This window comes from Scleropages formosus, chromosome 16 (genome assembly GCF_900964775.1).
Source record: "Scleropages formosus chromosome 16, fSclFor1.1, whole genome shotgun sequence".
Classification (NCBI taxonomy): Eukaryota; Metazoa; Chordata; class Actinopteri; order Osteoglossiformes; family Osteoglossidae; genus Scleropages; species Scleropages formosus.
Window position 1 is genome coordinate 11708490 of NC_041821.1, and position 25837 is coordinate 11734326.

The following is a 25837-nucleotide window of genomic DNA, read 5'->3' on the forward strand; positions in this document are numbered from 1 at the left end:
AGCACTCTCTTTTTGCAGCATTTATTCATCGACAGTATCACCCTCTGTCCCTCAGGACTGCTGAATCCCTCTTCCGATAGTTCAACCCATTTATCTCCTGATATCCTATCTTCTCCATGAACTTGGAGAAAAACTCCGTAAATTTTACAATCGATAGATAGATAGATAGATAGATAGATAGAAAAAATCTATATGCTGCTCTGCAGTGTTATTGTAAACAAAGTCTACCAATTCTATATGCCACTACTCACAATGTATGCTGGTTAAACTGTGGCATTGAACTAAGTAAATTTGCTTGGAGAATCATGTGTCTGCATCCATATCTCGCCATCTGTTTGTGAAATGCATTTTGTTTACTCTGGCTTTTATGTTACTCTGGAGAATAGTGTCTATAAACTGACTAAAAGTATATATAGTGATACTTTTCTGTATATATAGTTATCAGTGTTACGATCAATGCTTTAGCTTTGAAGAAACAATAATAATCCCATTGCAATGTTCAATATGCTGTACGTAACTAATGCTGCTGCTGCTGCTGCTGCTGCAAAAAAAAACATGTTTCTCGTGACACTGTTCACTCAGTTTGCTACTAAATTAACAGTATTAGTCAAATTTTATTTTATACACAGGTGTACAAGTATATTTTTCCATTACATAAAAATACAAAATTTCAGTGTAAGGTAATTTGAAAATTATTTCATTATGCCGACAAGAGTGGGTACAACAGAACAAGGTTCCATGTCTTTAATGTTCATTAATGGCTGTTGATAGCATGAACACAGACTCCATTTGTTTGTCCATCGCACTGTCTAGTGCATACAGGGCTCCTCAGTTTAGTTCATCTTCATCATCTTTATCATTCACTTAGCAATAATCTCCCCAGAGGGACTTTCTCTAAAAAGGAATCTTTTTTCACTGCCTTTATTCCCATCAGTATAAACTGGGGCCAGCTGTGCTATCAGTCACACTAATCAACACCTAAGCACAATTAAAAGACCTCTCAGTAGCTGTAGATTTTACATGTGGGACAATCTAATTTACATCATTCTCCCCGACACAATTCTCATTTGAACGTGTTAATGGCATTGGAGCAGTCTGAAAGCAAAGGCGGCATAAATTCTCCTCTAAGGGTTGATGTAGTGCGCTCCGCAGCCTTTGCTGTAGCGATAAGGCTAAGACACAGAACTCTTATCGTTGTGCGGACAGCTCCTAAAGAACAACATGATGCATGAACGGGAGCGAAGGACGAAAAGCGACGTGAGAGGCAATGTGAAGTGCTCACTGCTGGACGCTTCTTGATCGGCGCATTCTGAATGGACGATGTGCGAGAGGAAGAAAAACGCGTCAAAAGATTCAAAATGTTCACAGGCTGTTAAGTCAAAGCAGGACCATCTGTTCTTCTCTGTTCTACTTCATGACAGCAGGTGATTTTACCATGATACATAACTGCAGGTGAGGCAGCGGCAGTCTGCTTTGAGCTACCCCTCCCCCCAGTGTAAACTCCATCATCGCTGCCGGCCTTCTGAGTATTAAGCTCATGATATTGTGATATTGTTCAGCTTAATAGTGCATGAAGCTTTATGCCTGTCTAATACAGAGAATTACCTAGTATATCAGCAGCACATTATTACATCATATTCTACATTATACTCTCTAACTGTGTTATGAAAACTATATCTAATGCACTTTGGAATTATTATGTCAGCTTAACTCAGTGTATGTGGTATTTTGGCTGGTATAAAATGTATACATACACATATAATATATAAAATATACATATATATATATATATATATAAAACATTTCTAAAAAATAATTTGTACACATAGGTGTTCATATAAATATTCATGGAAGTGTTCAGTTAAACGTTCAGTTCTAAGGAATTAATGCATGATAGCAGGACCTTCTTTTCCAGACAGATTTTTCAATTGCTAACATCTGCCAAAAAAATTAAATCCTTCACATTCTCAGGATCTCCTTTGTGTTCTGTTTTCATGTTGTAATTAAGTGATGCTGATGCGCCTGTCGTGTTTCCCCTCACTCCACAGGGGCACAATTACCACACCACTGCTTCTGTATGCAAGGACAACAAAGATGTACGGCAGACTGTAAAAATACAGTATCGTACTTGCAGCAAGATAAAGGTGGCAAAATTCCAGTTCTTAAGTATGTTCTGGGTAAAGAGTCAGTGTGTGTCCCCATCTCAACTTACCGGTGGATGGTTGCTCTCATCTACACTCCTTGCACTTTTATCCTGCCAGTTGGAATTTTGCTCTTAGTACTGTTAGAATGTCCCACCGTTAGTGTACTTTCAGCTGAGTTGCTATTCTGATCAACATGAAGTAGTTAACAAAACAGTATATTTCAATAAGCTCTACCATGCTTTTGTTGGAGTCCATGGCTAGGAATGCCACAGCGGAGGTGGTCGAGGAACAACTGAGACATAACGCTGGAACTTCAGCTGCAGAATATAAATTTATTCATGTTGCCAGACATGAATCATATGGTAACCTCAACAGTAATGCATTAGAGAGCAGGTCTCCAGTTTGAGGGCTACTCTGCCTCTCTTCTGCTATGCCAATTGTTAAACATTGATTGACTTAAGATTGCCTTAAGGGCAGCTGCTAGTATAATGGTTCGGACTACTGCGTTTGGTCCCAAAGATCACAGGTATGACTCTCACCTCCAGCTGTAGTATCCTTCAGCAATGTACTTGCTCTGGTAGAATTACCCAGCTATGTAAATAACCGTAGGTAACTTAACATTGTAACTTGCTTTGGAGAAAACCCTGAAGTAAATGTTACTTTACACATTCACAAAATAGGCGGTATTGGAAGCATTCCTGGAATCGGCACTGTGGGAAAAAGGTCTAACGTTCTCTGCTTCACACACCTGACCGGTTACAATCGCACATGACGACCCTGATTTACATTCCAGACACCATGCCTGTTCCTTTGACTATAAATACTTTTCAACGCCGTCACTTAGAATCTGCTATTCACGCATTGTGCTTTGTTATTGATCTAGTAATATCTATTACTTTGAGTTACAGTCACTCAGTCACTTGCCAGTCCTCAAAAATTAAATTCTTGTGTGTCTGATTTTGTATAAATATGCCAAAGTTTAAAAATAAGCAAATTTGCATTTAAATAATATATACTATACATATATATTTTCCAGTCCAGGACTGTGATTGCCTGGAGTCGATCACACACGCTGGCTAAAACTGCTTGTCCCAAGTGGGGTTGCGGTGAGCCGGAGCCTAACCTGGCAACACAGGGTGCAAGGCCGGAGGAGGAGGGGACACACCGGTCCATCACAAGGCACCCCAAGCAGGACTCAAACCCTAGACCCACCAGGGAGCAGGACCCAGCCAAGCCCTAAAACATGCCTTTGGACTGTGGGAGGAAATCAGAGCAATAGGAGGAAACCAACGGAAACGAGGGTAGAACCTGCAAACTCCCTACACACTGCAAAGGTCTGAACTTACACTCAGTTGTGCAGTGATGACACTGTGAAACAGCTTTACTACCTGCTGGACCGCCCTGTCACCCTTGGTCATTAAATATACATTTATTGATTTATTTTATATGAAATATGCAGTGGATGCAATAAAATAACATTTAAGCAGGAAAATTAGCAGGTAAATAGGTAAACACAATTTTATATTGGAAATCACTTGTACTAACATGATTCCATCACCCTGGACAGATCCATCTGCACCGCATAGCTTTACTGCAAAGAACTCACTCATGCTTCACTTTATGTCAAGAAACTACAGCAGACTGTAAACAGGTTCGTCTTAGTCGAGCACAACAAAGTGTTTACTACAGAGGGCAGTGCCAGGGGGCAGCAATGTGGTTGGCAAGCCCTGGCACTGATACAGGGTTGCGAAGTTGGGCCAGTCACACAGCTGTGTGGTGTGCAGGAACTTTGCCAAGGGCTGAAGAATACACTACAAGAGTAATGCAGTCAGGAGGAGCAGAATAGCCGGACGCTTGCTGTTTAAACGCAGCTAATGAAGTAATTTGTGCCAAGCAACAGTGTGTGTGCAGGGACTAATCATATTGGCTTAACACAAGTTCTTTTTTCCTCTTTCTTTTTTTGTTTCAAATAAAGTCACAGTCCTTGGAAATCAGTGACTGTACTTTATAAAACTCAGTGCTGGGATTCCTGCTCTGCCAATATTTCAGCATGGCCCTGGCTGTCAAGGTAATAATTCAAGAGAAAGTCCACACTACCAAACAATTACACATCACCTAACAACACATTTCGCATAGTTAGCTTGCTGACTGCATACAGATGTAGATTACTTAAAGAAATACATACAACACAGTACATGCAATCATATCTGGGTCAGCAGTTAGCATGTTCCTGGGTTCCAGTCCCAACTTCTGCTGCAGTTATCCTAAGCAAAGTATTTACCTTGAATTGCTCCAGTGCAAGTTGCTCTGCAGTATGAATGGACAAATAATCTTAGGTAGTTTACTGTAAAAACAGTGTAAGTCACTTTAGAGTAAAGATTCAGTAATATGAATAAATAATAGCATTTATGTTATGTGTATGTTGAATACAGGTAATGTAGCATTGAATTTACTCTTTCAGCTGTGATTTAGATTGATCTTAATCAATGGTTGTGAGTGGTTAAGGCTGATGATGTGATACAAAGCATGATAAACATTTGCAATTATTCATTATGGAGACAGTTTTTTTCCAAAGCAATGGGTAACTGAGAGGAAACAAGTGCATTTCAACAACAGTGACACACACACACACATAAATAGGTGTACAGTTTGTCAAAGTACACCTTGTTTGTTGTCACCGTTTAACCCAACATGTACAGTATAAGATGAAGGTGCTGCACATAGAATTAGTATAGGAGTTTTTTTCTCTCCAAATAGATGACATTAACTGTAACATTAGATGAGTAGAATCATATACAGCTCATATGAAACACAAACGTAATTGTGACAGATAATGTAATGCAAATTTATGGAGCAAACAAAATCTGGAGAGAAATGAGTCTGAAAGAGATGTGTTTTGGCACCCTTCTAGAAAGTTTAAAGGGAGCATGAAACATAATCGTGATTTAACATTTTCGTTTCATGTACTACTGTAAAGAAATGAATACATGTTCTCCAAGAGAACACCCACTTTCTGGACCATAAATAATAGTCTCCGGACATTACATTTATACTGTAGAAGTGTAGCCACCAAAAAAAGAACTAAAGCTGAAGGAGACTGTCACTCTGTGGTACACAGTTAAATAATATATTTCAAATTATATTCCTGCTAGAGGTAGGGAGATACTTCTCCGACTGCCGGAAGGGAACACAAATATCATGCTTCATATTCTCAGCGCTTAAGCTTCGGCCCCCTCTGAAGTTCGCAATATGAATTGACTAAATCAGGCTGTCTCCAGGTCGTCAATAAATTAGATTAGGCCCACAGTCCTGGGGAAAAAAGGCAGATACACGGGGTTGAAGTACCAGTCAGACTTCGTATATTTAACACTCTGCAAAGCATGCACAGCTGGTACAATGATGACAAATACAGACTGTTTTTTTCCCCTCTGTAGGTCAACGCATGGTGTTCTGTTGCTGTTGACAATTCTGACAGCGCAGTTCCAATTGCTTGCTCACTTCTTAAATGTCTGTATCACCATATGTTTCTAATTGCCTGATGTTATGTCACTTTTTTTATAGCTCTGTGCATCTTCCTTATTCTTTGCATGAAAAATACTCTGTCTTTAATCTGGACAAAGCTAAGTAAAAAGAAAAAAAAAAAAAAAAACATTTTGCAAATGTAAAAGATGTAATTTATGGTACATTTAAACACACACACTGACTGAAACCACTCTATTTAGATGTCGCTTTTCTCCAAAGCAACTTCATATGTTAATCTAAGTACAGTTATTTACCCGTTTATACAGCTGTAAAGGGTACTTCAGCCACAGATGGGATTCAAACCTGCAGCTTTTGGTTCAAAGTCAGCAGTATTAACCACAACACTACCAGTTCTGTAGTAAATAAGAGTAAATGACACAAAACATGGGGTACTGTCATTTAAAAGGCACATTTTACTGTACTGTTCTGAGGTCTAAACAAAGATTTATTTACTATGATAATTTCTGTGATGTAAACAATTTTAAACCCTTATGTTACGTGTATTGTGATGGTACATGATTGAAAGCTGTGCTATCTGAGCAATAGATTTGTTGTACAAAACCCTATACATTCAAAAGTTCAACTTTGAAATCTGAAGATGAAATATCCCCAAGTTCAACCCCAGTACAGGAGCTCATGACAGAAATGATCACTGCAGAATGGCAGACTTCATCCTGCACTGTGTGACAATAAAGAGCTAGGATAAGCAGTATCTCTGCCGTCCATCACTACCACTGCTAGGAATAGGGCACAAGAACTATAAAATTCAAGAAGCAGCATCCTTCAGCCAAGACAACAATTTTTTCCTTGATTTGTTTCGCTGCTACACTGCATCCATTTAAGTTTAAAATGATGAGGTTTACAGGGGACTAGTATATCCCTGGGATAATGTCAGCCTGGACTGATTATGAAAGGTGACAATGGAGTTTCCCAGCTATGCATTACATATGCAAAGAAGGGAATAATATTCCACACATATATCCAAGCACTAACATCCTCATTAAGCCAAAATCAGCACGCGCGCGCGCGCACACACACACACACACACACACACACACACACACACACACACACACACACACACAGAAGCACCTAGGTCCAGGGCAACAAAATTACCCAAACACAGTATAACAGAAAACATTTTTCCATTAGGGATCTTCATATATAAGAATAAGACATAATGACACATATGAGAATAAAACTTGCAAACTGAATGTGCTGTCACATTTACACGGTTCCATTTGTGTGGATTATTGTTAGTTATTCAGCCAGCTGGCACTTTTCTCCAAAGCAACTTAGAGTTTTTTTTTTTTTTTTTTACCATTTATGTAGCTTGGTAATTCAGCTATCTTGTTGGATAACTTCTCTAACTACTTACAGCAAAAGCAGGAATTTGAACCTGGGTCTGTTCTCCTAACTGCCCATCTTAAGCGTTAAATGATATCCCATATTTTGTGTGGATTTGCAGTTCAAACACCTTATAGAAAATCTTAAATGTACGTTTCATAGGCTACCTTCTGTACACCTGACCACTGTTCAAAAGCATTTAATTTTTTCGTCCTTTGTCCCAACAAGAAGTACAATAGAATAAGCACTTGACCCAGATGTAAGTGGTAGAAGGTCCACAAACGTAATGCAGCAATGACTAGAGAAGTGGGGATGTGACCTTGTTACCAAGAGCTCATTGGTTCGGGTCTCAGTGGAGCTCCTGCTGTTGTACCCTTGAGCAGAAACATAACCTTAATTGCTCTACAAGAATATCCAGTGGTATAAATGACAATCTGATGGAAGTGTCTCCTATGTGAGCACTGGAATACATTTATAATTTACTTATTCAGGTCATATCGAAAAGCTTGTTTTGCTCAACAATAGGCTTTTTTCCAATATTTTATATTGTAACATGAAACAAATAAGGCATGAAGGGATTTGACACTGTCTCAGCAGTGATGTAAATAATATAACTCCGCACTTCTCCTTCAGGAAATGCATCACATCACAGGTCTGCCATTTGGTGCAAATTGGCATTCATTCTTAACCACTGAGGCAGACCGAGGTATTTACCATCCAGGATAATTACTGCTTTCTTAATGGAAAATATAACATTTTCCGAGCGGACGCTCATTAGACGTGCTGTCTAGGCTCTCTCTCTACCTTCTCAAGGTAGCCGCTTCCTGTAGTTCAAACCGCAGGAAAGATTTCCTCCCTTCCTCAGGGATTCTCATTCACAACCTAATACGTGTCTAAGAAACTGTAATGTAATTTACATTGAGCCCAAATTTCCGACACAAGAAGATGTGCTATAACTAAATATAATATTCTCCACCTACTGCCTGGAAACGGACTATGCACTGAGGCAGGGGGAGTGAAAGATGCTAATTATCCCTGACTATTTTTGCAGGCCTTACTCAAAGAAGCAATTAATGGAATATCCATATGTCTAAGATTTAAAAGTTTAATGTGCAAAACCAAAATAGATTCCTGCATAAAGATACTATTCAAAATATTATGTTGATCAAGAGCATTCTCCTAAATTATTTTCAGTTTCTAAGTGACAGTATATGCAAGATGTGCAAGAGAATAGACTGTACAGCCAAAGAAAGGCAGAAAAGCCCTGCAGAGACAGAAAGGTAATTTGTTGACATTGGCTGGATATTAGGCTTACTGAAAAGAACGTAGGAGGACAGGTAATATGAATAAAAGAATTTTATTAATTTAGGGCACTGTGGGAAATTTTTCAACACCTGGAGTATATTCTGAAACAGTGTAACAATGGACTAGATCAGACAATACAGGGTAATAATAGACTTGACTTGAGAATGAGGGGGAAAAACACACACACACACACAAAACAGATGAAGAATGCTTTTTCCCCAAAAGGGTAACTGTCATGGCAATGTTTGAGTACTTACAAAACTATTGCTCATGACTGTCATCAGATTCTGTCAAAAAGAAGTACAGTAAACTACATATAGCTTCACACTACATTTAAGTTTACATTTCACAACTATTATATAATGAACCTATTATAGTGTAGTATATAGGATACTGCTATATATACATTATATACATCTACAACATACAAACAAAATAAAGAACATGCAAACACACACCCACACAAGTATGTACACAACACTGTCTACTGCTAACACTGTCATTTCATGGATGCTGTATGATGTATTATATTTTAGCTGTTTTCATGGATACAGTTTAATTGATTTATATTTATATCTCTTTTTACAGTTAGAAACAGAATGGGAATACTGAGAAAATGTTAATGCATGCAGATATTTGTAATGCAGCACAAGGGCAAAAAGTTAATAATCCATATCAAAAAAGTTAATATCATACCTAATTTTGACTTCAAAGATTCCTTCTTGTTCAGGAACACACTCCATGTGAGTTCACATTTTCTTATAAATCACATTAGAATTAACAACATGCCTATTGTTTGTTTCTGTTCCATGGTTATGCAGATTTTTTTTGTGGTCTGTTTTACTGAAATGAATACATGGTTGGATGCTAATAACTGTAACTTTGGACTGAAAAGGGAGCTGAAAAGCCAAAGTGGAGCAGCTTAGTTAAATGAAAAGGACAGTGGTTTAAGGCTGACACTCAAACAAACAAACACACACACATAGACACATTAATCAAAAGTTATATGAGCTCATTACACGTGGTATGCTGACTCTCCACATGACTGTCAACCCGCATACACTTGTGCACCCATACTTCTGCTTATGCTTATTAGGTGTTTACTAAGGTCTATAGATTGAAACGGAGAATCATCCATCCATCACCAACCCATTGGTTTTCAGAAACTGCTTAGCTAATGAGGCCCGCTGTCATCCAGAGCCAATCCTGGGAAGCACAGGGTACGAGGCAGAGTGCCAGACCAACTCAGGAAAATCATGCAAAAAAAAATAAAAAAATCTCAGAATTAAAATAATTTCTATAGCATTATTCATTTATTGTCTATCCATCTTTCCAAGTCTAAAGACATGACCTGCGTACTTGTTTATTTATTTATTTATTATTTTCTTGCCCATTTTAAAAAATTTAACACAAAATATGTACATTTTTTCCATTGGAAAAACTGATAATTCGGAGTCACAACTAGCACCATCCCTCAGGTTTGAAAAAATAAGGTTACACATTCACACTACAAAATGGCATATGAAACTATAGATCTTTGCTACTCTGCAAACTGTAAGACACATAATTAGGCTAATTGTGAGGCTTTCCCATTTCAGTTCATGAAAATATGTAATACACACTACAGGCAAATGAAGACACTTTTTTTCTTCTATAAACATGCCGAAAAATACTCATTTTTCATTTAGTACAGGTGTTCATAAGTTTAATCAGTATAGATACTTCATTCAACAGTATACATATTATACAACATTCACTGTTACAGAGTCCACAAAAATATGCAGCATGTAACCTATTTTGGTAGACTTTAAAGTCAGGCTTGAAATATGTTACGAATTTACCTTCATGAGTGTAAAATAAAGACTCAGAACAGTTTAGCCCGTTGAGAATTAGAAAAGACCTGAGACCCAGGAGCATGTTTTAAACCAAAATAGATGGATACCTTTTTACACAAAAAAAATTCCTACATTCAGGTACAAGCTCACAAAGATGCAGGGAAAAGAAAGCCCCAGTAGACGTTACTGCATTTATTATCTTGTAAAGTACATTTTAATGCTTCCTTAGAGGTCAACATATTAACCCATGAGCTGAGGTCTCTACAGCAAATGTGGGTTTCTGAAGAGATGTCCATGTTGGGTTTCTTACATTTTTGACCAGTACTATATTAATTTCTGTGAAAATAATGATTGTAATGGAGAGAAAAAAAATAGAATTTACTGTACCTCTTCATACAGGATTTCAAAAAAAATATTCATTATTAAGTAGCAGGCTAAAAAAACCTTCAGCAGTGATAAACTCCTTTCATATTTGCAATTAAAACAATTGCTATGTCATAATAACCTCTCAGTACTGCAAAAGAAATAAAACTCAAACACTGCAGCTAATGTTCTTTTGTTTCTGTAGATTTAAATAGCCTTCATTTGACCTCTTAAAGTCTGTTGTTTTTAGCTGCCAGTTAAATGCTTCTCCATCAGATTTTGAAATTCTCCTGTTCTAATACATTGTTCAGCATCTGCTAGGTTGCAGGCAAATGATAGAATAATTAATTCAATAATAAGATTTCATTCAGTTACTGCCATTTATATAGAAAAAATTACCTTACAATAATAATAATAATAATAAAAAGAAGAAGAAGAAGAAGAAGAAGAAGAAGAAGAAGAAAAAGAAGAATTTAACTTTTACATCTCAATAACTTTGCATAATGAAACTTTTTTCCTTCTAAACAGACAAATCATGTATCCATCCTTTCAGTTTTTGACACACTGGAGAATTACCTGCTGTTTTCTCTCTACCCCTTCTCGTGTTCAGTCCCCACTTCCCACCACTCCAGAGCCAAGTAAGACAGCAGCACTAAAAATAACATGCATGCCAGAGTCCAAATTTCAGCAACAGATTGGTGTTAAAAAATCTGAAGCATGATAGGAGGAGGTGTGCGTTCACATGACTACGATTATATTAATATAATTTATGTTTTATATAGATATCTGTGTTTGTATGTACACGATATACATGTTTTTTGTTCTAATCAATAACAATGATAGTAATAATGATAACAATCATCATCAGTTATTTTTATGATTACTTCATATTATTTACTAAGAAAAAAGCATTTCGTTAGGCTCAGTGGTCAGGTTAAAAGAAGCCTCTGTCTTTTGTTCAGCTCTTTGGATAAGGTAATACTAAGAGACACCACTATCTTTTGCCTCCAAAGCCACCATGACTTGTCATTACATTCTTCACTGTTCTGGAAGAGTGAAGCTCAGACATCTTAGCCGTGGATTATCTCGTGCTCTCTGATGGCTGGGCCAGAGTCACATCTTCAGGGACCAGTGATGACTTTTTATATGATGGAGTGAATCAGTCAAGTCAATAAGTTTAATTTGCTTTCCCCTTATACTCATGTCAATGATTATTGTAATGAACCCACTCTCAAGAGATAAACGTCAACAAGGTAAATTTTCTCTGGGCTCAAGACTGGCTCGCCTCTTCCCAGCCGCAAGCGTTGTGTACTTAGAAGTGGACGTAAAGCAACAATTCTTTTTTCGAGACACAAAACAAAATAGGTACAGAATTAATTACTAATACATATAAGATGGTTGGAATTAGTAGTCAATTTACTGATCCTTGACTGAAGGACTACACCAGATAGATAGATAGATAGATAGATCATCAAACAAAATAACTCTCTCAGGATAGTAACACAAGGCAGAAAACATGTATCAAGATTGTTAAGACAGAGAAGCACCAGAAGAGTGACTCCTGTATCTATTTAAAGTATTTGTTTTAGGGATTTCTTTGCTTTTCTACCATCCCACTATGTCTTTTGTTATTGTTTAATATCAGTTTATGAAACCACTTGCTTTCATATAGCCTCACAGGATTCTGCCCTGTTTATCCGGCTCCAATATTAAACTTTATCAAGGTATTTCCTTCAGGCTAAAACTGTCGAAAATAAACCTTATTGAAGTGGATAGTAACTAAACTATTTATAACCATTTTGACCTGAAAAATGTCCTGACTCACAAATTTAAGTGCATCGCTGCATCAATATCTGCATTTAAAGTGATTCAGCACCAACTCCAGCTCCTGCTTGTGATGATGTGTTCATTAAAATACTTTCTCATCAAGTGCTCAGACTTTTAGAAACAGAGGTGGCATAACAGATATGATCCAGAGCGCTGAGTGCTGAGGTTGACTATAAGATGGGTAAAATCCCTTTGAGTCTGTAGTTGTTTGATGGTAGGAGGCAAAAGGCATCCAACGCTGGGACAGAGCAGAGCAGGTCAAAGGGGCCATGATGACTAAACTTCCCAAACTCATCTCCGCTTCCCCATTACAAAACGCCTCCTTACGGAGTTGACTTAAATACTAGTCGGAGCGCTTTTTCGGCCTGACCTACTTTCTGTGGTTTTCGTCCGGACAAACAAGAACATGAATCACGTTCGCGCAGCCCTGCGCATCGCATTAATGAGAAATGTGCTGATTTCTTTCCCCATAGAGCTGAGCTACAGGAGGCCGGTGATCCGCTCGGCTGCAGAAATCTGTCTGTGGTGGATACAGCCCACTAGTGGATTCCAGGAAGCAGAGAAAACCTGCTGGGATTAAACTTACTTTTACTTTTCCCTTTTTTTCTTGCAGAGACCGCTTTCCTGTGTATAAAAATAAGCAGCGTATGAAATGCATATCCACAAAGAAGGAAAATTTGAATGTACATAGTTAAAAAAATTGTTAAAAATAAGTGTGTTGATTTGATTGCATCATTCCACAGATAACATTAATTGGTTTTTAATTGAAGATATGAATAAAAATGCATCTTACATCTTTCATGCATGTGCTTTGGGGTTAATTAATGACACATTCTCCTAATTATTTGTCAGCATGCAGTACAATTAAGATGAGTACCAGTATTTGAATCTGATTTTGGAAATCTTAAATCGTATGTCTCTGGTACCCCATCCAGCTTGCGCCCTGCCTTTTACCCTAAGCTTCTGGACCACAGTGAACCTGCATTGGAGAAGAGGTTATCGATAATGGATGGACAGATGAATGGAAACTTATGCATAAGTCATATGTATTTAGTTCATATTATCTTCTAAACGAAATGTTGACGTGATCAAACTGGCCAATTCCATGGCAGTATTCAAAAAATCCACAGGAATACAAAAAAAGGTACGAAAGCAATGACATTTCTTTCTATTGTGTCATAAAATGGGCCATCTAATTCAAAACGTGAAGACTATCTGCTAACCGTGCAGATCCTTTTGAGATACAGGCAACAAGATTTGCCATATTAGCCTTTCAATACAGGCAGGCTGGCAGCAGCTTTATCCAATTAACACCATGCCAGCAGCAACACAGCTCTGACATTTAACACCTTCGCCAAGAACACACCTGTAAGAAGAGGCATGATGAGTGTGCTTTTGACTAAAGCCTCTTTCAGAATAATAAAAATTTAAAATAACTCGTGCTTCAAAATACAGTTTTTTTTTTTTTTTTTTGATGTTGAGAATTCTTTTTTGATATTTTTTTTTTTTTTTCCCAGATGAAAACTCTTTGACATTCCCAGAGCAAAGAGTCTTACATGACATTTTTAATATAATAATGATGAACCAGTGTTTTATTTATTTATTTACCCAGAGTGAAATCCTGTCTGAAATCAGTTGCAGGCATTTTCATCCACATTCCTGTTTATAACAAGTTCAGACATTGTGTAGCTGGTATCTGGAGAGATGCAAAAGCAGCCAGGGGGACACAGCCAGGTGTCTGACAAGTAACTGGGGGAGGAAATGACAGTGGTGAAATCTTATATACATTCACTATTTTTAATAGAAATACTCAGTCCAGCTTTTTTTATTTCCATCCATCCATCCATCCATCCAAATATTTGTATTAGGGCAGAATTATTAGATAGTAAACAGCATAGTATTGTGAAAGTGGGGATTAACCTTTCAGTGTTAGTAAGAAGAGTTCACTCAACATCAGCTGTTTAATGCATTACCTTTACAAAAGATACAAATATTACCAAAGATTGTGTTAAAAAAGGTTTCTCTTAGTCTTAAAGGGTTTACATGTTTACAAGAGTAAACATCACCTAATCTCTTTAGTTTCAAACAAAGGTGACAGCGATGTATGTATTGTATATGTTTGTGTGTTGTAGAACTATCCAGTTTCCCCCACAGGATCAAATCAACATGCAAACAATGGCAACAGCGCAGGGAAATATTGGGAAACTCTTGAAATATAAAATAAGGATAAAAAGTTACCACATCTCTCAGAAATGATCAAGGAACATTGCCCAAGTCCACTGTCCAAAAATATATTCAGAGTTATAGTTACAGTGTAATTTTATCTAACTGAAGAATGCATCGTTACATTAGTCTATATATAAAAAGAAATATGCACTGCAACTGCAAAATACTATTAAGTTAAGGCTAAAAGAAATGAAAATAACACAAGTCTTTGAGGACAGTCCAATTTTTAATTGAAGCCAGTGTGTCAATTCCGTGTTTCAAATGTTGAGGATAGACTCTGAGGAAATGTGCTGGTTTACCAGACTGAAACACACTGCAGGCAAGAGTCGGGCACCACCTGGAACAGGCTGAAGGTCAGGCCTCAGGTGACACAAACAGAACATAGGCCAAGATGCATGATCCAAAAGCAAACAAACACAAAACAAGCTCTGTCTGAGCTGGAACGGTATTCTCACTAATTATTATTATCATTAAGTTGCTTAGTGGACATCTGGATATGTTATATATTTATTTTACAAAAGCCATTCAGATTTAGGACTTTGCTCAAGGGTAGAGAAGTGAACTTAGATCCACGAACAATGTCTGTTTTCACCACAAGATATGCTTTTCAAGGTTGGAGTATATTTTAATTAATTAAATGACAACCATTTGTTGACATTATTAGCACTATACTTAAAACCAATGAAAATTCGCAAATGCTTTTAAATAAAGGAACACTGAGGAAACGTATGTACAGTTTAGCAAATATTTAAAATTACATTGACAATGACTGACATTTATATGCAGGTTCCATGTTTTTTTTTTTTCCAAACAATTGAACTTCATTAAGGTTGTCAATTTGTATCGCTGCATTTTATTTTTTCACAACAAAACTTATACAGCCCATATCATAATAACCTAATAAGCAATAATGATGCATTGACATTATGCAGGATATAATCATATTAAGACATTATTGAACTGCTCACAAGACACAAGAGCATTGCTATTTCCTTTACAACAATTACCTGAGTGCTACATGTGAAAGTGTAATGACAGTAATTGTCACTGTTGGTGAGACGTCCCTATGCTGTTAACCTTGTATAATGTAACCTTCCACAATAATAATTTAATTTGCCACAAGAAAACAAATGACTTTTTCCAATTTCCACGGCGATCTAAATCATGCCGCCTTTCCAATAAGTAAGACAGCAGGCAGTATAAAATAATTGCTTCCTGCTTCTTCTAATTATTTATGATACCATTCCCGAGTGAAACTGTTTTCTTTCATCTAGTAATGCTTGATTCCATGTGCAAAGCACTGCCATATGTACATTACTGACAGTGAAAGAAAAAAAACAATAAAAACAATTTTTTTTTTTTTGGGCGGAAAAACTGTATGTATGTATGTATGTGCATATATATTTATATATATATATATATATATATAAACACACAGACACCTTGGAGAAGTTACACTGGCGTTTGAAGCCCATTGTTTTAGTCATGGCAGAGAACACAAGTCCTGCAGTCTTCTTTGACTCTTTGATGTGCACTGGACTACACTCCATCTGCCTTGTTGATCCGGTGCACTTGCCGCTATTCTCCGGGCGCTACCTAAGAGCGCATAAATTGCTCCTGAGGGGCCATTGCAGAGCTTCGGCTTACACCAGCTGTAAGAAGTCAGATTTTTGGGATTTGTTTCAGAACGTGGTATTCTTTCAAAGGTCGACGGCCTGAGAGCGTTCAATTCCATGCAGTAAAAGAAATTAAGAGGGTAGAAGGTAGGGAAACAGAACTCGCAGCAAACATGTAGAGGAACTACCCAACTGAATATCTATCTAAATGCCTAGGGTTAGGGTTGGGGTTACCATGAATGCATATGTGAGCGAATGAGTGTGTGCCCATTGCCATGGGATGAGCTGATGTTACACGAAGGGTGTGCCGTCTCTCACATCCCGTGCTTCTAGGACAGGCACTGGATCACAGCAACCCAATACTGGACAAATGTTAATTAAAATGAATGAATGACAATGTGCAATGCCTGATGTCCATGTGAAATGTGTGTATGAGGCACAGAGATCTTATTGCACATAATACCAAGCTCTGACAGATGGAGGAACTTGCTTTCTAGATTGCATGATTTTACAAATGAAAGGCATAGTTTTTTTTTTTTTTTTTTTTTTTAAATATGTGCACTTTGTACATACTTTGAACATTTCCGCCATCCATTTTTGGTAACCACCCCATCCGCTTAGGGTCTCAGTGATGGAGGGGAACACCATGGATGGTGTTTTGGAACACTGGTTCTCAATAAAATGTGGATAGCCAGAACTCGGTGAGGAAGAAGAAATTCATATCTTTCTATCTGAGGTACTAAGGACTGCATAACTTGGAACCAACAAATGTTTTATTTGATTTACTTCAAGCTTGTTGTTACCTTGGGAGAGCATGAAAGTAAAATTTATGCAGCATCAGCTTATTCTCACAAACTGCCAAGTATATGAATTGTTTAAAAGAAGAGGTCAATACCAATTTTCAGAGAGGACAATTGATAGTCATAATAAATACCAACTAATCTACTGATGATCCCCATATCTGGAAAAAGAAAGGAATTTCCATACCTAGACTTCAATAAGGCACAACATGATTAATATGATTAATGTCAATATGTGTGTGTGAGTGTAGTCTGAAAAGGTATAGAAATAAATTAAGCAGCGCAGTACACAATGCAGTGCATGTGATTTTTGCTCAATTTAATAGGCTTTACTTCAAAAAATTGCTAAGGCTTATTGTATGTGCAAACGTAATGCTAAAGATAATGACCGACTTTAATAATGCATTACAGACCCAGAGACCTCTGGATACCTCAAATGGCTCGTAATTTATTAATAATGAGCACATTTGAAAACTTAATAGCACAACAAATGCTGATCAACCGTGACACTTCTCGCCTGGGAATTGAGTCAAATGCGTGCGGCATGTTTCGGCCCATCGAGAACGAATCCGGGTGAAGAGAATCGCTTGTGGGATTCCTGCCATGCGCCGCAGCTCTGGGACATCACCAGGGGTTTGGGGGAAGGTTCTAACCTTTCCTTTTTTGGACTGCAGCCCAAGGTTGTGGAAACACACACGGCACGCGTCAAGATCCTTGCCCCAAGGCCAGGCACCGTACACCAGCGTGTGGGGCGAGGGTCATGGGTGGGTGGGTGTGCAAGCGGCCATGCTGTCACCGAGGGTGGCACAGGGAGCCTGATCGCTCCTGATGCACGTCTCCACAATCAGCCTGAAAAGGCAGCAGGCTGTGCAACTCGAAGCGTGGCTAGCAGAGCTTACAGGTGCTGACACTGTTCACTATCCACTGCTCGGAAGAGCTGCTTTCCCCTTGTTGCTCCCAGGCCAGCTACTCGTACTTAACAGCTCATGCTCTGTGTGATAACCATACCAGCATGTTCCCGCCACTGCATCATGGCACAGTAGCACACATAACCAAACAATAACATTCTTGGCTGGGTCCTGCTCTTTGGCGGGTCTGGGATTCGAGTCCCGCTTGGGGTGCCCTGTGATGGACTGGTGTCCCGTCCTGAGTGTGTCCCCTCCCCCTCCAGCCTTACACCCTGTGTTGCTGGGTTAGACTCCGGTTCGCTGCGAACCCTGCTCGGGACAAGCGGTTTCAGCCAATGTGTGTGTGTGTGTGTGTGTGTGTGTGTGTGTGTGTGTGTGTGTGTGTGTGTGCATATATAAGTGCCTTTAGGTTGACTTTTGAATATAGACCTGTAATGATAAAGACACATAGCAGTATTAATACATGGTAGAATAGCAGGTAATGCTGGTCCCTCGCAGCATGTGGGTTTTGGATTTGGATCTTTCTTGTATGTCATTGTAGGGAATTTAGTGCATCCAGCACTGAACTTTTAAATTCACCTTGGGAAATGGGGTTGACATACTACCTAACAATCATTGCATATCACTTTGATGAAAAGCATCTGTTAAATGAACAAACATAACTATGTTTAAAGGTATCCGTATGTGTTACCAGCTTTGTTGACCTGTTTTTCAGCTGAGATCTTTTAATATAAAATGTACAGACAGATTTTTGAGCCTGTGTATATTTGGTTGCGTAGAAGGTGTGTGTGTGGTTTTTTTTTTTTTTTTTTTTTTTTACTTGACTACTGTACGTAATTGGTAGATATATTTTTCAGAGAAACTTACTGAGGTCTCATAGATAAAAGAGTTGAGTGGAGTGCAAATTACAACAAGCAATTTAAGAGTGAATTCTAAATGAGCGTATCCTGGGGGCTTTCTAAGGCAGAGTGTGAATGTTGTTCTAACACCAGTGCCAGAAATGACAGTAAGCTACTGCCACCGGGGACACGGTGGAGGGACAGGGAGACTACCCGCTACGGGGGGCTCGGCGCTCGGGGCAGTGCGAGGACAGCTGAGCAACATGGAGATGTGGGGCTGCACTTGGGCGCTCAGCCAGAACTGGAGGGTTGAAACAGAGGCCGACCACAACTGGGAGATAGAGGGAGGGGGATGGGAGGAGAGAGGTGGCATGAGGGCAGAAGGACAATGATCCATTTGGTTCAGCAGCAGCGTTCCTGGAGACTTAGCCAGAGTAGATGGTGCCAGCAGGAAGGCAAGTGGTGTGGGGAGCTGGAGAAGTCTAGGCTGCAGGATATGACCTCAGCACGTCAATCAAAAGTAGGTAGGACGGCAGTTAAGGACGTAGACTGTTAACTTGCAGGTTGCCAGTTCAAGTCCCCCTTGCTTCCACTGCTGTAGTACTCATGGACAAGGTACTTAACCTGAACCGCCCCAATAAATACCCAGCTATACAAATGAGTCAAATACTCAAAACTGTTTTGAATAAATGTGATTGTCAAGTGGCTGATTACTCAATTTAAAAAGGTATTGCATCTGTGTCCTTTTTATTAACCAATCACTGGCAAGGAGTTCTGCCAAGAGGGAGTCAAAGTGTGACCTCAAGATGTCCATCAAAAAGCTAATATGTCCTTTTCCTATTCACTAACCAATGAGAAATAAATGGTTTGGAGAAAGATTGCTTTTTTTTATTTATCAAGGAGGGCATCATCTTTTTTCTGGGGGCAAGTGCATAATCATTTAAATGGGCTGTAAGCTATGATGCAAGACAAAGAAATGCGAAGATCGTTTGTGAGCAGTTTAATTCCGAGCAGTCGCGTCTTAACAATGAATCATAAGGACGATTCAGAGCCAACTCAAACCCTAAGGCATCGCCACACTGCAAGGTCTAAAATTGTGTTTAATAAATGTCTTTATGAGTAACTTCATTAAGCAGTACAACATTATCAAGCATCGCTCTGCCTGCTGAGATATTATATTTACACATTTCTAATTGAGACCATTAGCTTGGAGAATGCATAAAGACTTAAGCACGTCTCAGAAGAAGCAGGCCAGATTGTGTGAGGAAGGATATGTTGACGTGACTCATTCTGCTATGTAGGGCCAGCTGTAGTGTTACTGCAGCTTCCTGAGTTACCAACTGAATTCTTTTTGTTCTTTCATGTTATACGCACTGAAATGAGTCCTTTCCAACACAGCATGTTAATCAATTTTTATCGATATATAAACTAGTCACGTGTGTATATATACATGTGAATGGTTTATATATCAATAAAAATTATATATATAAAAATTATATATATAGAATTTTTTACATATGTATACAAACACACATACACTCATGGACACACAGTATCTTGATCAGTGAAACCTCCTATAGCAGTTTTGCTTGTTTATTTTAGCCCTTCGAGCAACATGAAACTGACCATATTTAAAAAAATTCCAAAAATGTTTCAGATTGGGTGAATTAACCTATTACAGTGCTGTCCCATGTAGTGCCCCCTTTATCAAGAAAGCATAGAGAGCACTGATCAAGGTATTACTGTACATATGTTACATACAGTATATTGTAACATTCAGGATGATGGTAAGTACTGTTTTGACATCTCTTGTCTCTCAATTCACACTGCAAAGAGGCTTCTTAAGGGGAATTGTAGCTATTTAGTAAGAAAGCGAAACAGTAGGAAAGAAGACACGACAATCCCTCCCTACACAGCAAGCGGCTAAGATCCCGGGCAGGCCGATGCCCAATCTGTCGATGGGGCCTTGTGTGTAGGCAAAACTGTCAGAGTATAAATAAAAAGCAGCTATTTGCGTACAAAAGGCAGACCAGAAAATGTGCGGACGGAACAGTGAGAGGGAGAGAGAGAAGGAGGCGAGGGAGAGCGAGATAAATGAGGCCAGGGTTAGCCGAGCGGGGTGGAGAGATGCGGGCGGGCGGGCGGGCGAGCGAGCGAGCGAGCGAGCGAGCGCCGGCCTCCCCAGTGAGCTCTACCTGCCAAGTTCCGACACTGAGCAGCTGCCAGCAGCCCGTTGGTGGCACAGTGTCCGCACCAGCTTTCTGAGCTCGGCACCGAACAGCGCCTGCGCACGGGCCGTGCATCTCTCTAACTTCGTTCTGCCGAACGCGTCGACACTTCCACAAAATGGAGAAAAATAACAACAAATCTTGTCTCCTAATTTGTGAAGATATGCATGCGTGCTGCTGACAAAAGGGTGCTCTTGTGGGAAAAAGCTACAGGAGTATAAAATATGATGTGTTTATTCTACCTCCAGGCATGTTTTTTTTTGTGTATTATCTCAGTAACAGAAAATCTATTCTCAAGCAACCAAATAACAAAATTTGTTTACACCTTTGTGTAATATTTAATGTAATGGTAACCGCTTACTTGAATTTGATTGGAAGTGCTCTCACTTTCGCTGGATGCACACACCCCTGTCACTCCACGAACCATGTGCAAGCGTGCGGTCCTGTATTATGCGCAGATGGCCTTGGGTCTCTGTGTTCGGCCGAGATTTTAATGACCAAGTGTCAAGAGCTCAGTCCCACAATCTGTCGCCTGTCTTCCACACTCAGCGGCTGTAAATCACACCTGTGGGGTTTCTCACAGCACCCAAAGACCCCTGTCTTTCTCTGGCATTCCTTGCGTCCCTTACCTTTTCGGCATTTTCAATTAAATGACGCTACGCACAAGCTTAAAGGTTATCATTGCATATCCTTTGCGTCACAAACGGTTTTGATGTCCTTTTTTATCCTTCATCGAGTTCTCGCAGGGTGCGACTGAGGTGCATCTCACAATGCTTTGTAAATGCTGTAGCAAAGCGTCCTCCATTACCAGGAAAATGACGGGTGGCCTTATTACAATGGCTTTCACAAATATGTAGAAACTATAAGCCAAGGACAGAAGGAAATAACGCTTCCAGACTTGTGGGAGGAATAAACTGAAAGCGCTCAGATAATAAAGCATGACACATTGTCTTCGTATGGAGCATAATGCATACACTAACCTGTTTTAATATCCTTAAACAGGACAAAGCAGCTCCTGAAAATGGATACACACATACGCACAGACACAAAATTTTATGTGCAGTAAACCACAGTAAGAGGAAGCAGGTCATACATCTACCATTATTATTATTATTATTATTATTATTATTATTACTAAGATGTTTGTCCTTCCAATAGACGGGGCTTTAATTGGGTGAACAGCTATCATAAAGATTTGCCCTTCTGTGTCTGAAGTTCTCCTGTAGGATCATACAGTAACTTATACATGCATTCTGTCTCTCAGGACAGACAATAAATAAATAAACACATAAATAAATAAAGTTTGATCCAAGATTGCATGAGCTGCTGTACATAGTCTGCTTACAGCCACACAATTCTGAGTATGGCTGCTCATGTTAGACCTTACTGTTGCTATTACTTATTTTAATTTTAGCACATCTTTCTGTACTATTTGCACAATTCACTGTTGCCCTGTGGCAGCCTGCTGGGAAGGGCACTATATAAAAATAAAAAGAATTGAACTGAATACTACTGTATGCTGGTGAGTCACCCATTTGACTCATAGCTGAAACACCACCGCTTAACAGAACGCTGGCAATCCTTGTCTAGTCATGTGACCTCTATTTGTCGATAACAGCTGGGTAGGTTAGAACATACCTGTGAAAACCTGTGTTTGGAGAGGGCACAGAGTACTTAAAAAAAAAAAAAAATGTGAGGAAAACTTACTTGATTTTCATTAAACTCAATATCGACAATACTAAATATCTTTTATTGTTCATGTCGTATCAGTGACTTGGTTCATAAAATGTAAAATCAATGTGAATTCTAAATGGCCTCATGCCCATTTCCTGCAATTATTTTCTCCCTCACAGATCAAATCATGTACAGTCACACCCTGTGCTGTAAATAAATCTTTGACTGACAAGTAAGAAGCAGCTGGCCCACGCTGGCGGTGAGTAATCTGTCGCTACTACATGCTTTGTGTGGCAGACAGTCATACCAAGGAAGCTTTTTAACCTAATGATGTCCATTCTGAACAGGGGAGTATAGCCTCCTGTCATCTAACTCAACATCTGAAAAACTGAAAAACACAACTCAAAACAAATGATTGTTGTATCCGCAATGAAGTATGGAAAAGAGTTTAAAAAGAATATACTTGTTTTTCCACTTCTCTGTGTCCATTCATTACTTCCTACCCAAGCAAAACATTTTGTCTTGCATTAATAAAACATATTTGTAAATGCAGTTTCATAACCATCTATAGATTAAATATTAAAATAAAGCTTTGTACAATTTAACTTGGCAATGCCTGAATGTCATCTTCAATTAACATGTAGGCTGTTGTTGGCCATTATCCTGTGTGCCAGGAACAAACCATTCATCCTCCCAAGAAGGCAAAGGGGGGTAAAAAAAAACAGCGATATTCTCGCACCTGTACCTTTTACACTCATTTAGCTGATGCTTTTCTGCAAAGCAACTGAACATATTAAGTTCCTTACAACAATTTACCCATTTATACAACTTTGCAATTTGTACTGTATCAACCCAGTTAAGGGCCTTGAAGGTAAGCCCCTTGATCAAGGATGTTACAAAAGGAGCAGAGACAAAAACCTGGTTCTTTCGAGTGGAAAACAGCAGTGCTAACTATTGTGGCCACTGCTGCACCACCGTGTATGTATGTATGTATGTATGTATGAATGCATGCATGTATAAATAAATAACTAAATAATCAAACTACAAAAAAAAAAAAAGAAAAAAAACCTCACATCCGACATTTTGACCACATCAGTAGTCCTGCGCCCTTCTACAATACTTCTAGTTGTGGGCTTTCATTTCTAGCTACACATTCACACAGAAAACAAGAGTATACAAAAGTACAAAAAACATTACTGATGTAATAGTACAGCAGGTCAAAGCACCTGAGATTAGTGAGCAAATCACGGTAACCCATGAAGACACATCTACCTAGTCTTACACAAGACAGTGTGCAGCTTTGTTGTTGTTGTAGAAACCAAATGAAAGAACAACCAAATAAATAAATAAATTTCTTTAGCGGCATCTGTCAATTATAGTCATTATACAATTATAAAATCACTGTATTTTCCAATTACGGTGCTGATTTATCTGACTATTACCTGATAAGGATTAATCTATCATCTGAAGTGGTGTCATAAGTTATGATCATTTCATTATTACTACATACTTAAAGTGTAGGACATTAATATCACCCTTGCGTAATGCTGTAATAAAATCTGGAATATGCTCTTCCTCAATAAAGTGTAGATATCCCCTGTTAATTAAACGTGAAAAGGGTTGCTCAAAAGAGTTACAACTTCTTCTTCACTCAAGTGTCTTTAAGTGCACTAAAAGGAACAGGAGAAAGCTGATTCTTTTTTTTTTTTTTTTTGTTTAATCTAAATGAGGGTAAATTGATTAAAGAAACAGGGTAAAAATAATAAAAGAAACTTACTCAGAGAAATACACTTTGAGGGGCACAGTGGCGCAGTGAGTAGCGTTGCTGTCTCACAGCACCTGGGTGGTGCAAGAGGATGTGGGTTGGATCCCTGCTCAGTCTGTGTGAAGTTTGCATGTTCTCCCCGTGTCTGTGTGGGTTTCCTCTAGGTGCTCCGGTTTCCTCCCACAGTCCAAAGACATGCTGTTCAGGTTCCCCCATAGTGTGTGAGTGACAAAGAGTGTGTGTGTGTGTGTGTGTGTGTTCCACTGATGTATGGATGAGTGACCCAGTGTAAGTACTGTCTCTAGCAGTGTAAGTCACCACGGTGAATAAGGTGTGTGGGATGATAACACTACACATAGTTCACTGGAAAATCACTCTGGAGAAAAGTGTCTGCTAAATAAACAAATGTGGTACACACCCCTCCCTCTATGCTCTTTCTATACTGGTCTTTTAGCTAAAGAAACATACACAGGTCCACTGTAACCACAGTCAAATGCTCAGGAGCGGTGAGCTGTCACTGGTACTTGGACCACAAGAAGTTTATTTTTCTCCTCTCCTTTGTAGATGTCTTTTGTTTTCCTCTCCTCAGCTGACAGCCAGCTTATCTGAGAAGCTCAGTCACACATTATCGCTGTTCTGTAACTGTCCTGCTTTATCTTATTGTGCAGTGCTCCATATCACTCTGCTGAGAAGAGTGCGCTATGAAAACAAACCGATTTATATTGGAAAAAAATCACAAAACGTCAATGCCTTGCAATGGATGTTGACAGAAATAATTATAAACGAGTCCGCTCCTCTTGTGGCCTCTCCAATACTCATGTGCTAGCATATGAGCAGATGTTTGGAGTAGTTCAGCTTGCACTGCATGTTAACTGACACCATGTTTGCAGTGCAATAACAGCATGCTTAAGGAAGCCAGTCTGTAAAGCTGTATCGCCCGAGAGTCAGTTTCGTTCAAACCCAGCTGATGCTCTCTGTGAAGAAAGGATGGGAGACTTCTGACCCCTATGCCCCACAGACTGCGGGGGGCCTTGCCGCAGCTATTTTGCTCAACGGGGAAGCTGGGAAGCCCATTCTGCAGGCCAAACCGAGCACAAGAGAGGCACTGAAACCCTCTGATGAAATGAAATGTGTCTTTAAAGAGATCCGACTCTCTCGGCAAGCCATCTGCCACATGACGGGACTGAGGACGTCGGCGTGCCCAAATGCGAGGAGATTATCATTTCATTTCCCAGAACCTTCTGTGAGGTTCTGCAATACACAACGCACAACCTTCTAAGGTGGTTTGGGAATTTCATGTCCCCTTTACAGCCTGAGTGCTGAAGCTTAAGACCTTTCTGTAATAATTCTTGGGCATTGGTATCGAAATGTGAAAGAAGATTTTGGCCTTTCTTTCACATAATCTTTGATGTATATCAGCACAAAAAGCCTATAAAAA

The 25837-nt window shown here is 39.1% G+C and overlaps 1 protein-coding gene across 19 annotated transcripts in view; it reads right to left on the reverse strand.

Moving 5' to 3' along the window:
• Window positions 1-25837, reverse strand: part of ptprdb (protein tyrosine phosphatase receptor type Db) — a 281632-nt gene that overhangs the window by 221960 nt on the left and 33835 nt on the right. Inside the window, exon 1 of one of the 19 annotated variants that reach the window (XM_029259212.1) lies at window positions 21322-21337. The exons of the other annotated variants lie outside the window; for them this stretch is intronic. The gene's annotated coding sequence lies outside the window, so the exon portion shown is untranslated. Of the gene's footprint in view, window positions 1-21321; window positions 21338-25837 lie in introns of those variants that run through there. 19 annotated transcript variants of the gene reach the window in all.